An 11,961-nucleotide genomic window follows, 5' to 3' on the forward strand; every position below is an offset into this window, starting at 1 on the left:
AGAGCAGAGCTACAAACTCAGATCATTTTAAACCCAAAGAACATAAACTTCTCCCATGCAAACAAATTAATCACAGAAACAGCCAATGCTGCAACACAAAAGACAAGGAGAAGACTGTTCTAGAACCTATGTGGATATCTGAGTCACCTACAATATTTAATTTACGAATTCCTCATCCCCATCCAGATACCTGATTTGGGACATTCTGAGTTAGCTGCGGAAATGTCCAATTTGAACAAGCGACCCAGAGCTTCTGTTGAAGGCTGGTTTGCAATTTGCTTGATCCAGGTTCAGATCTGAGGTTAGCCTGGTCCCTCGGGGCTTCTTGGAGGTAGCAGGGCCAAACACCAATCTGAAGGGTGGAAACAACCTGGAAAATGGATGGGTGGAATATTTCAGCCAGGACCAATAATCTGAGCAAAGGTGAGGGACAGAAATGCATGCAGTGGATCAGGGAGTTTTGAGGGGATTTCACTGACTGCAGTGGGAAGAAGCAGCCAGAAATTAAGCTGGAAAGGGAAGTAGAGGCCAAACTGGAAGAATTCACGCTAATAGGGTGCATCCAGTAGGATAATCACGCTCAGCTTTCGGGCAAGCATTTCCATGTCAGGGCCTGCTTCATGGACCCTGTGATAACGCACCAGCTTCCTAAGTGGTTCTCCCACTTGGCCTCTTGATTCCCTGTGTCCCTTCCCCAAACAGTAGCGGTAAAGCCAATTTAAATAAAATAAACCAAATCCTATCAGTCCGCTGTATCGGCATCCCATTGCCCTAGGAACAAAATCCAAACTCTTCACCACAGTCTCTACGCCCAGACTCCTCCTCTGGTCCGGTTCATCTCTCAACACACTTCCCCCATCAAGAAGCTCCAGTCTTTAGCCTGATCTTTCTTTTCCTTACACCCCAGTCCTGTCCCTGGTGCAAGGCCTTTTCCCAACCATTCTTTTCTCCTGCAAAGCTCTTCCGTCAATTCATCATTTGACACTGAGCGTAAATGTCGCATCCTCTGAGAGTGGGTACCCACCCACCCAACCTAAAGTTTATTCACATAGCTCCCATACCCTCTTTATCACACACCTGCTTTCTCCCTTCATAGCATGTACCACCACCCACCAATATCTTGTTCCTCTGTTTTATAGTTGCCCCACACCAGCATGGAAGTGCCATGTGGGGGACCTTGAATATTTCACTCACTGCTCTCTCTCCAGCACCTAGAACAACGCATCAACCCAGCATATTAGTAAGTATCTGTTGCGTGAACACGCAACAGTGGGGACAGCAAGTACACTGGAGGAGTGACGGGAGTTTGGGGTTTCAACAACAGGAATTTTCCTGTCTCCCAACTGCTACTGTCACTACAATTCTCCCCCTGTAGGATCCTTTCTGAAACTGAAGACTCCAACAACTCTGGTTTTGTTATGCTAATGGCATTTAATTAAACTAATGATGTCTGACTTCCAACTGTCTCTGGCCAGTCTACTAACCTTTTCCTGGCAGTTTAAATAGCTCTAAAATATGAGAACGCATTTACAATTATTCTGGCAAAAAGAGTTAATTAACAGCATACTTAATCATACTTTTTGAGAGCTGATATATCAGCGTTGGATGTCATTTTCATTAATATGCTGCAATATTTATATTTCTTAAGACTGAAAGGATGTTGCTAATGGGGTGGACAGAGAGAGATCATTTTCTTGCTGAACAATGTCCATATGATTAAGTACTCAGACTGTGCTAAAAAAAAAAAAAAAATGAATGCGGCAACCCTGAAATCCTTTCCATACAGACAAATGAACGTGTTTTTCACACAAATGTTGCAAATCGAGGCAGCCTCATGGATGGCAGAGATTTCGCCTATGAATGTCAGATTTATAATGCAACGTGTCAATGCTCTGACACGTTGATAAACAAGCTCGTCATGTCATTTGCACTGCGTCATTGGCTCATTGGCAGCCTACAGATCATTCCAAAAATTACCCTGACTAAATCCATTACCAGTCTGAAAGGAACGGCTATCCGTACCCTGGGTTCTGATTCCATGTGACTCTGGTTAGTAACGGTAGCAGAGGGTTTTCCAGACTTGCACGGAGGGAAGACGATCTCACTTGGATTCTGATCGGAGGTGCTGACATTTAAATCTGTCACCAGCATGGCAGGTTCATCCTAATTGCAAGATTCCTTGCGCTTTATTATGTTTTAAGTCTTAATTGCATATTTAATCATAGGGATGGCAAACACCACAAGGCAAAGCAAGACAGAACAACTGGAGCACACTCCATGCGTCCAAGAGGGTCAAACAAACATCCAGCATTTCTTTAGAAATGCAGAGAAGATAAAAACTTGGAACCAATAAAGAAAGGAGAGAGAGAGACAGAGAGAGAAGACCAAAGCTATTTCTCCCCCTCCCTCTTGTGATTGCTACCGTTTCTTCTGCATCGCTTTTTATCAAGAGAATCCTAAAGCAACTTTATACCGAAGCTATGCTTGAATGAAATTAAATTCAGGTAAAAGCCATTTAAGCAAAAGGCCATTTGTTTCATCTGTCTTTCCCCAGCAGGCAAATTTACTAAAGTTTATAACCACCTAGAAAAAGAATCTGATTTTTAATGATGTTTAAAAAAAAAAAAAAGTCCCTTAAACTGCAGGAATCTTATCTCTCAGTGCTCTGAACCTAATCTTCTAAAATGTCCCAAGTCTAGAGTGGACCTGAGCTGGGACCATAACAAAATAACAACAACAACAAAAACAGAATATGGAAGTTTCCTTTAAACCATAATTAAGCCAGACAATTGTGGTTTTCTCCACTTATGTTTATTTATTATTTTAACACATTTATTAAGTCCCTATCTTTCCTAACTTATGTTTATTTATTTATTATGTCAACAGACATTTATTAAGTCCCTATTAATGATGCATTGAATATGGAACAGTGAACAACACAAATCCAAACCTCTACCTTTGGGGAGGGGGGACACGATGGCAGAGTAAGAGGACCCGAAGCTCACCTCCTCCCGCAAATACAACTAGATAACACTCATGTCAGTGTAAATAACCCAGAAAGTGACCCAAAGACTGGCAGAACAAACTCCATAACTAAAGGTAGAGGAGAGGCCACACACAGGAAGGTAGGAGGGGTGGAGCTGCAGTTTTCGAGCTAAACAGCCCTCTGAGGTCAGGAGGGAGCCGGGGTCATGGAGAAGGGTGACAAACAGACTATCACACCGGGGAGCCCATGGGGTCGGCAGATACGGGGGAGACAAATCCCCATAACATTTGGTATTAAAAACTAGAGGGGCCAAATTTCATGAGCTCTTACAAACAGTGAGACTTAAAGCCTAGAATTTTAAAACTCAGAGGGCTCGGCTCTGGGAGAGCCAGGAGGACCAGAGGAAGCCCAGTCTCTTCCCTTAAAGAGACAGCACAACAAACAGCCTGCAAAGGTACAGTGCAGAGGCGCAGTTTGAAAAACCCTCAGGGCATGTGGGAGGGGGAGTTATTTATGCATCTCAAAGGTTCCAGAGGGGCAGGAATCCTAGGAACACCCCCTCCAGGAACAAAAGAGCTGGCAGGCACCATTTCCTTCCCCAGTCCGCCAGCATAAACACAGGGCCACCATCGGGAACCAGCACAGCACTGGTATTCACTACCTAACTTGCTGACACCAAGCCCTGCCCCCTCCAGCAGGCCTGCCTCAGTCCCAGCACTGCTGGTCTATTCCCCCCCGAAGACAAGTGTGAACCATGTCCACAGCAGGTCTCCCAGCCCCTCATTTTGCGGGACCTCAGTCCCTGCAGTGGTGGTGGTGGGCCCTGCAGAAACCCAAGGTCCACCTTGTTAGAACTGTATGCACTCCCCCCACCCAAAGATGGACAACAAACACTGCTCACAGCAGGCAAAGAGAGCCTGTGCAGTGACCAGACTGAATGAAAAAGCGGCCAGGGTACAATAGCTGGGTGCATGCAACACACATAGGAGACATCCCTGATGTGCCAGATTCTGGGGAACAAGGGGCACTGCGCTGCAGAGCAATAAGGACCTCTTCTTCATAAGGCCGCTACTTCCAGTAGCAGGAGACATAGTAGCTGATCTCCCTAACACACAGAAACAGACACAGAGAGTTAGACAAAACGAGGAGACAGAGGAATATGTTCCAAATGAAAGAACAGGACAAAACCACAGCAAGAAACCTAAGCAAAACCGATGTAAGTAATAGGCTTAATAGAGAATTTAAAGTACTGAGCATAAATATATTCACTGGACTTGAGAAAAGAGTAGAGGACATTAGTGAGACCCTTACCAAAGAGATATAAAACATTAACAGAACCAATCAGAGATGAAGAACACTGTACACAAAATTAAAAATAAACCTGATGGAATAAACAGCAGGCTACATGAAGTAGAGGAATGAATTAGTAACTTTGAGGACAGAGTACTGGAAAGTAATCAAGCTGAACAGGTGAGAGGAAAAAAGTTATACAAAATGAGAGTACACTCAGGGAACTCGGTAACTCCATTACATGTAATAACATTCACATTACATGGATCCCAGAAGAAGAAGAGAGAGAGAAGGGGACAGAAAACATATGTGAAGAAATAACAGCTGAAAACTTTCCTAATCTGGGAAAGGAAACAGACACTCAGATCCAGGAGGCACAGAGATTCCCCAACAAAATCAACCCAAGGAGGTCCACACCAAAATACCTAGTAATTCAAATGGCAAAAAGTAGTGATAAAGAGAGAATTTTAAAAGCAACAAGAGAACAGAAGACAGTTACATACAAGGGAACTCCATATGGCCATCAGCAGATTTTTCAGCAAAAACTTTGCAGAAGGGAGTGCCATGATATATTCAAAGTGCTGAAAATCTACACATAAGAGCATCCTAGCCAGCAAGGCTTTCATTCAAACTAAAAGAAGAGATAAAGAGTTTCCAAGACAGGCTAAAGGAAATCATGACCACTAAACCAGTTTTACAAGAAATGTTAAAGGAGACTCTGAGTGGAAAGGAAAGACCATAAGTAAGAGTAAGAAAAGTAGGAAGCAAAAAGCAGTAAAAATAAGTATATCTGTAAGAATCAGTCAAGGGACTCACAAAATAAAAGATTGTAAAATATGACACCATGTACCAAAACCATGGCGGGTAGAGGAGTAAAGAATGGGTTCACACTTAAGAGACCATCAAGTTAATATAGCCGGCTCTATGCAGACATAACATATAAACGCAATGGCAACCACAAATCAAAAATCAGTAATAGATATGCAAAAAATAAAGAGAAATGAAATCCAAGTATATCACTAAAGAAAGCCAGCAAACTGTGAGAGAAGAGAGCAAGAGAAGAAATGATCAGAGAAGAACTACAAAAACAACCACAAAACAAGGAAAAAAATGGCAATAAATACATACTTGTCAGTAATTACTTTTAATGTAAATGGACTAAATGCTTCAATCATAAGACACAGGGTGACAGAATGCATAAAAAAACAAGACCTATCTATATGCTGCCTAAAGAGACTCATTTCAGACCTAAAGTCACCATTTAAAATGAAGGGATGGGGAATCATTTATCATGCATATGGATGTCAAAAGAAAGCCAGAATAGCTATACTTATATCAGACAAAATAGACTTTATTTTTTTTTAAGATTTATTTATTTATTTATTCGACAGAGATAGAGACAGCCAACGAGAGAGGGAACACAAGCAGGGGGAGTGGGAGAGGAAGAAGCAGGCTCATAGCGGAGGAGCCTGATATGGGGCTCGATCCCATAATGCTGGGATCACACCCTTAGCCTAAGGCAGACGCTTAACCGCTGTGCCACCCAGGCGCCCCCAGACAAAATAGACTTTAAAACAAAGACTGTAACAAGAGACAGAGAAGGACACTATATAATAATAAGGGGACAGTCCAACAAGAAGATATAACAAATGTAAATATTTATGCACCCAACATGGGAGCACTCAAATACATAAAAACAGTTAAGAACAAACATAAAGGAACTAATTAATAGTAATACAATAATAAGGGGACTTTAACACTCCACTTAGATCAATGGACATATCATCCAAACAGAAAATCAATAAGGAAACTGTGACTTTGAATGATACATTGGACCAGATAGATCACACAGATATATTCAGAACATTCCACCTTAAAACAGCAGAATACCCATTATTTTCATATGCACATGGAACAGTCTCCAGAACAGATCACATATTAGGCCACAAAACAAGTCTCAACAAATTCAAAAAGACCACAGTCATACCAGGCATCTCTTCTGACTAGAAAACTATGAAACTAGAAGTCAAACAGAAGAAAAAAAAATCTGGAAAGAGCACAAATACGTGGAGGTTAAATAACATGCTACTAAACAATGAATGGGTCAGCCAAGAAATCAAAGTAGAAATAAAAAATTACATGGAGACAAATGAAAATGAAAGCACAATGGCCCAAAACCTTTGGGATGCAGCAAAAGCAGTTCTAAGAGGGAAGTTTATAGCAATACAGGCTTACCTCAAGAAGCAAGAAAGATCTCAAATAAACAACCGAATCTTTCATCTAAAGGAGCTAGAAAAAGAAGAACAAATAAAACCCCAAACCAGGGGAAGGAAGGAAATAATAAAGACTAAAGCAAAAACAAATCATATGGAAACTAAAAAACAAACAAACAAACAAAAAACCCACAATAGAACAGATCAATGTAACAGGAGCTGGTTCTTTGAAAAGATCAACAAAATTGATAAACTTCTAGCCAGACTCATCACTCACTCACTCACTCATTCAATCAGTCGATACGGGGGGGATGGGGTAGAAAGGATTCAAATACACAAAATCACAAATGAAAAAGGAGAAACAACAACCAACACCACAGAAATACAATTATAAGAGAATATTATGAAAAATTATATGCCATCAAATTAGACAATCTAGAAGAAATGGATAAATTCCTACAAATAACCTCCCAAAACTGAAGCAGGAAGAATTAGAAAATTTGAACAGATCAAGTACAAGCAATGAAATTGAATCAGTAATCAAATACTTCCCAACAAACAAAAGTCCAGGACAAGACGGCTTTGCAGGCAAAGTCTACCAAACATTTAAAGAAGAGTAAATACCTATTCTTCTCAAACTATTCCAAAAAATACAAGGGGAAGGAAAACTTCCAAATTCATTCTACAAGGCCAGCATCACCCTGATACCAAGACCAGATAAAGACATAACAAAGAAAGAGAACTACAGGTCAATATCTGATGAACACAGATGAACAAATCCTCAAAAAAAAAAAAAATACCACGGACCAAATCCAACAGCACATTAAAAAAAAAAAAAAAATTCACCACATCAAGTGACATTTATTCCTTGGATGCAAGGACGGTTCAATATTTGCAAATCAATCAACATGATACATCACATCAATAGCAGAAAGGATAAAAACCATATGATCTTTTCAATTGATGCAGAAAAAGCATTTGACAAAATACAACATCCATTCATGATAAAAACCCTCAACAAAGTAGCTTTAGAGGGAATACCCCTCAACATAATAAAGGTCACATATGAGGAAACCACAGAGAACATCATACTCAGTGGGGCAACACTGAGAGCTTTTCCCCTAAGGTCAGGAACAAGGATGTTCACTCTTGCCACTTTTACCCAATATAGTACTAGAAGTCCTAGCCACAGCAATCAGAGAACTAAAAGAAGTAAAAAGCATCCAAATTGGTAAGGAAGAAGTAAAACTTTTGCTATTTGCAAATGACATGATACTATATATAGAAAATCCTAAGGACTCCACCAAAAAACTACGAGAACTGGTAAATGAATTCAGTGAGGCTGCAGGATACAAAATCAATATACGGAAATCTGTAGCATTTATATACACTAATCATGAAGCAGCAGAAAGAGAAATTAAGAAAACAATCCCATTTCCATTTGCACCAAAATTAATAAAATACCTAGGAATAAACTTAACCAAAGATGTGAAAGACTTATACTCTGAAAACTATAAAACACTGATGAAAGAAATTGAAGACAACACAAAGAAATGGAAAGATATTCCATGCCCATGGACTGGAAGAACAAATATTGTTAAAACGTCTATCCTACCCCAAGCAATCTCCAGATTTAATGCAATCTCTATCAAAACACCAACAGCATTTTTCACAGAACTAGAACAAACAATTCCTAAAATTTGTGTAGAACCACAAAAGACCCTGAATAGCCAAAGCAATCTTGAAAAAGAAAAAAACAAAACTGAAGGTATCACAATTCCACACTTCCAGTTACACTGCAAAGCTATAGTAATAAAGACAGTATGGTACCGGTACAAGAATAGACACATAGATCAACAGAACAGAACAGATAGCCCAGAAACAATCCCACAATTACATGATCAATTAATCTTTGGAGAGAGCTAGACAATAAACATAATGAATAAATAAATGTTAGAAGGTGCCAAATGCTATAGAACAAGAAATGAGAGAGAGAGAGATCATAAGAAAGCAAGCAGTGGAAGGGGGCTGGGAAAGCCAAGGGCAAAGGCAGTCTGTAATAGGTAGTGAGGTATCTACTGCTGTGTAACAAATTACCCCAAAACTCAGCAACTTAAAACAACAAACACATATTGTTAGTGTCCAAGAGTCGGGAACCCATAAGCAGCTCTGCTGGGTGGCTCTGGCTCAAGATCTCCCACATGGTGATTGGCAAGCTGCAGGGGGACTGCAATCATCTCAAGGCTCATATGGGGCCAGAAAATCTGCTTCCAAGTTCACTCACATTTTTGGCAGTAGGTCTCAGTTATTTGTTGGCTCTTGGCCAGAGATTTTGTGCCATAGGATTATTTTTTTGGTCTCTTACCTATTATCCTTTCCAGGTACTGATTCACAAGGTAAAGGGGAACTTTCCTAGAGAACTAGAGCATATGTTTTCAAGAAGACTGACTGATATGTGGGATGTAGCCTGTGATCACAGTCCACACCAAGAACTGTAGTAGCTATCATTTGTTGAGAGCTCATGTTGGCCAAACACTGTGCAAAGCCATGTGTTAACTCTAGGGAATTTAATCACAGAAACCTCTGGAAAAGAACAATTATTTCATTTTATGGTTGAGCAAACTGAGATCTGTAGATGTGAACTTTTGCCCAATGTCACATGGCTAATAAATATTGGCACTGGAACTCCAAAAACCATTCTAAAATACCTCCTTAAAAGAAATGTATCTCATTTCCATGGGATGAGCCTGCTTTTTCCTTAAGCAATTCAGCTCAATGGGGCCATTTAACCGACCAATAATTGTAATAAAAATAACAAGCAGCAAAATAAAATTCCTGCAATTAATGCATGTATATATACAGATACAAATTTTAATATCACACATATAAATATAAGTATATTTACTATCAGCAGAGATTCAAGGAGACGAAGCAAGATATTAGAGTAGCCTGCGATGTTAAAAGTCCTGCAACAAGAATTTCCCAATTAAAAAGGCTCAAGCTCAAAAGAAATTGAGCTCATAATTCATTGTGAAAGAAGAGATATGGAACCCCGTAGCATTTTTAAAAAACACTTTTCGGGTGACAAGTACGATTTAAAGGATCTTATCGATGATGAATTATTCTTGTTCATGATTAAGCCTGCCTTTCTAAGCAGTTGGCTGGGGCATGGTAGCACATCAGGTAATTGATTTAATTGTGAAATGGATCTGGGTTCAAAGTGGCAAAAGGACACATAAAAGGGGCCCAACTCTGGAGACATCTTATTTCTATCTTTACTGAGAACTCTCCATAAATCATTCATAGCTCTGCTCATTTCTGACGCATGAGAGAATCGATAACTTGTGGAGATAAATCATTTTCTCCGCGTTTACTCCCACTGTACCTTCGATGTTTATGCAACAAAGCCTGCAGATAAATAACCAGTTTCAAGCTCCTGAAGTAACTTCGCCTTTAAATCGTTCTTTTTAGTAGTTATCAATTAAAGGTACAATTTGCCTCAATGCAAAGATATCGCTAGAAAGCCTCGAATTCCCCAGTACCAGGACATACTGGCCACACTTGCGTCAATCAACGGGCCACTTGGAAGACTCTGGAGATTATATAACAAGCTCTCAACCTGATTCTGTGAGAGATCATGGCAAGTTAACAGAATGGGAAGGGAGCAGGTGTTGTCATCTGGAAGAGGGGGCTTCAGTTCTGGTCTGGCCACTTCCTAGCGGTGCGTAGCTTTAGTAAATAACTACGCTTTGCTTTCATTGGGCTTCTTCGTATGTAAAACGGTATTAATATAAAATACTTTACAAGATATTGCTGAGGGTTAGAAATGGACAGACAGGAACAGCCTGGCCTATAGGACATGCTCCATAAAGTCAATCACAGTCACTGTCTCCATCATAACCATCAACCTCCCACATCTGGATATTCACCAAATATTTCTGTGGCCAACTCTGTGCTGGGCAATAAGCTACACGGTGGGGAGAGTGAACAAGGCAGAGAACATCAGAAGTTCCGGGTGGAATGCAGCTTATATTCCACTAAGAGAGCCTTGATATCCACAGACAGAAACGTCAACTGGAGTCTCGTGCCCTCAGCACCCCTTGAATAGTAAACTCGCATTTTTTTTAATCAAGGGAATAATCAGCAAAACATTCAGACTGGTAAGTAAATTGGGCAAAAGTAAAGGGACCAAAGAGGAGTATACAAGGAGTCTAATGCTATGGGTGCTGCCATATTTCTTTGGTTGGGCGGTAAGGTCAAGGTTGTTCATTTTAATATTGTGTTTCACAGTTCACACATATCTTTCATATATGTTACTCTGTGTATTGTATCAGAGAAACATCTGGCAGACTGCCTGATACATACTGACAGCCAGTAAATGTTATCACCATAACTGAGAGGTAAGCAGTCTCTACATGCACACAACACTTTACAGTTTAGGGTGGAGGGGACTCTAGGGTGGGTACAACAAGGAATTTTTTCCCCACAGTCACTCCTTTCCTCTGACTGATTGAAGCCATCATTCTAAGTCCCTTAACCACTTTACATAGACTCAAAAATTCTTGGTCATTTTGGCTACTAAAACTTAGTGCAGCGCAACCTAACACCTCAACCTCATGTTCACCTCCAAGTTCATCTCTCCAAGTGCACGCCAGACTTGTGAACAGAGGTGTGTGACATGGCGGGAGGGCACTGAGAGCTCCTTACACACCCCTCACCACCCCCTCCTTGACTGTAACACTTGTGGTGTTGGGGGCTGGGACAAGCACTGGAAAGAAGGGAAATGCCTCCTCACTGAACCAGCAGAGCCCCTCTTCTCCCCTGTGTTGTTGTCGCCTCTCTAATGTCCTTTACTGACCATCAACGCCTTCTGTGTCGCAGCATCCAGATGCTGCCTTTCGTGGGTCAGGGGTCTGGGTGTGTTGTAGGGTCTACGGAGTCTTCCCATGAGACACATTCTACCTACCACTTCCCACAGCTTCTCTGTCCTGTCGGCGAATCTCAGGGGCACATACCAGTAAGAAAGTGCCAGTGGGGCTCCCTTACTCCTTAAGGGACTTATGAGCAACTCTTCCATCTTTACCACATTACACACCAGAAGGGTAAGATCACCCCCAGGCTCAGCGCATGAGTTTTCCCCAAACTCTTCATTACCCTCTTTGGGTAAATAGAGGCACAAAACCAAAAGTTTCTGTCTGAGCAGTATCCCATCAGGAAACAAAACAATGGACCCTTCTTATAGGAGCAACTGTACTATTAATGATTCTCTTGTTTGGATCGGGGAAAGAATATGATGGGCCGGTGGCGCTTCTCGGTTTCACTTTGGATCTTAGGCAATGTTGTAGGAAGATAGGAAAAGTCAATTCCCCTTCCTGTAAAATGGAAGACAATAAAGTCACGCTCCCCGTGGAGAAGATCTACGTAACAAAAGAAAATGCTTAGCAAATTTCTCATGAAGAGTGAACTGGGGAT

General features: G+C 40.9%; 1 long non-coding RNA gene across 1 annotated transcript in view; it reads right to left on the reverse strand.

The window, feature by feature from the left end:
- The window catches only part of LOC123001264 (uncharacterized), a 57,889-nt gene extending 57,494 nt beyond the window's left edge, over window positions 1–395 (reverse strand). Inside the window, exon 1 of the long non-coding RNA XR_006409949.3 lies at window positions 191–395. This is a non-coding gene — a long non-coding RNA (uncharacterized LOC123001264). The remainder of the gene's footprint in view (window positions 1–190) is intronic.
- Between the last annotated feature and the right edge of the window lie 11,566 nt (window positions 396–11,961).

Source organism: Ursus arctos, unplaced genomic scaffold (assembly GCF_023065955.2).
Source record: "Ursus arctos isolate Adak ecotype North America unplaced genomic scaffold, UrsArc2.0 scaffold_16, whole genome shotgun sequence".
NCBI classification, from domain to species: domain Eukaryota; kingdom Metazoa; phylum Chordata; class Mammalia; order Carnivora; family Ursidae; genus Ursus; species Ursus arctos.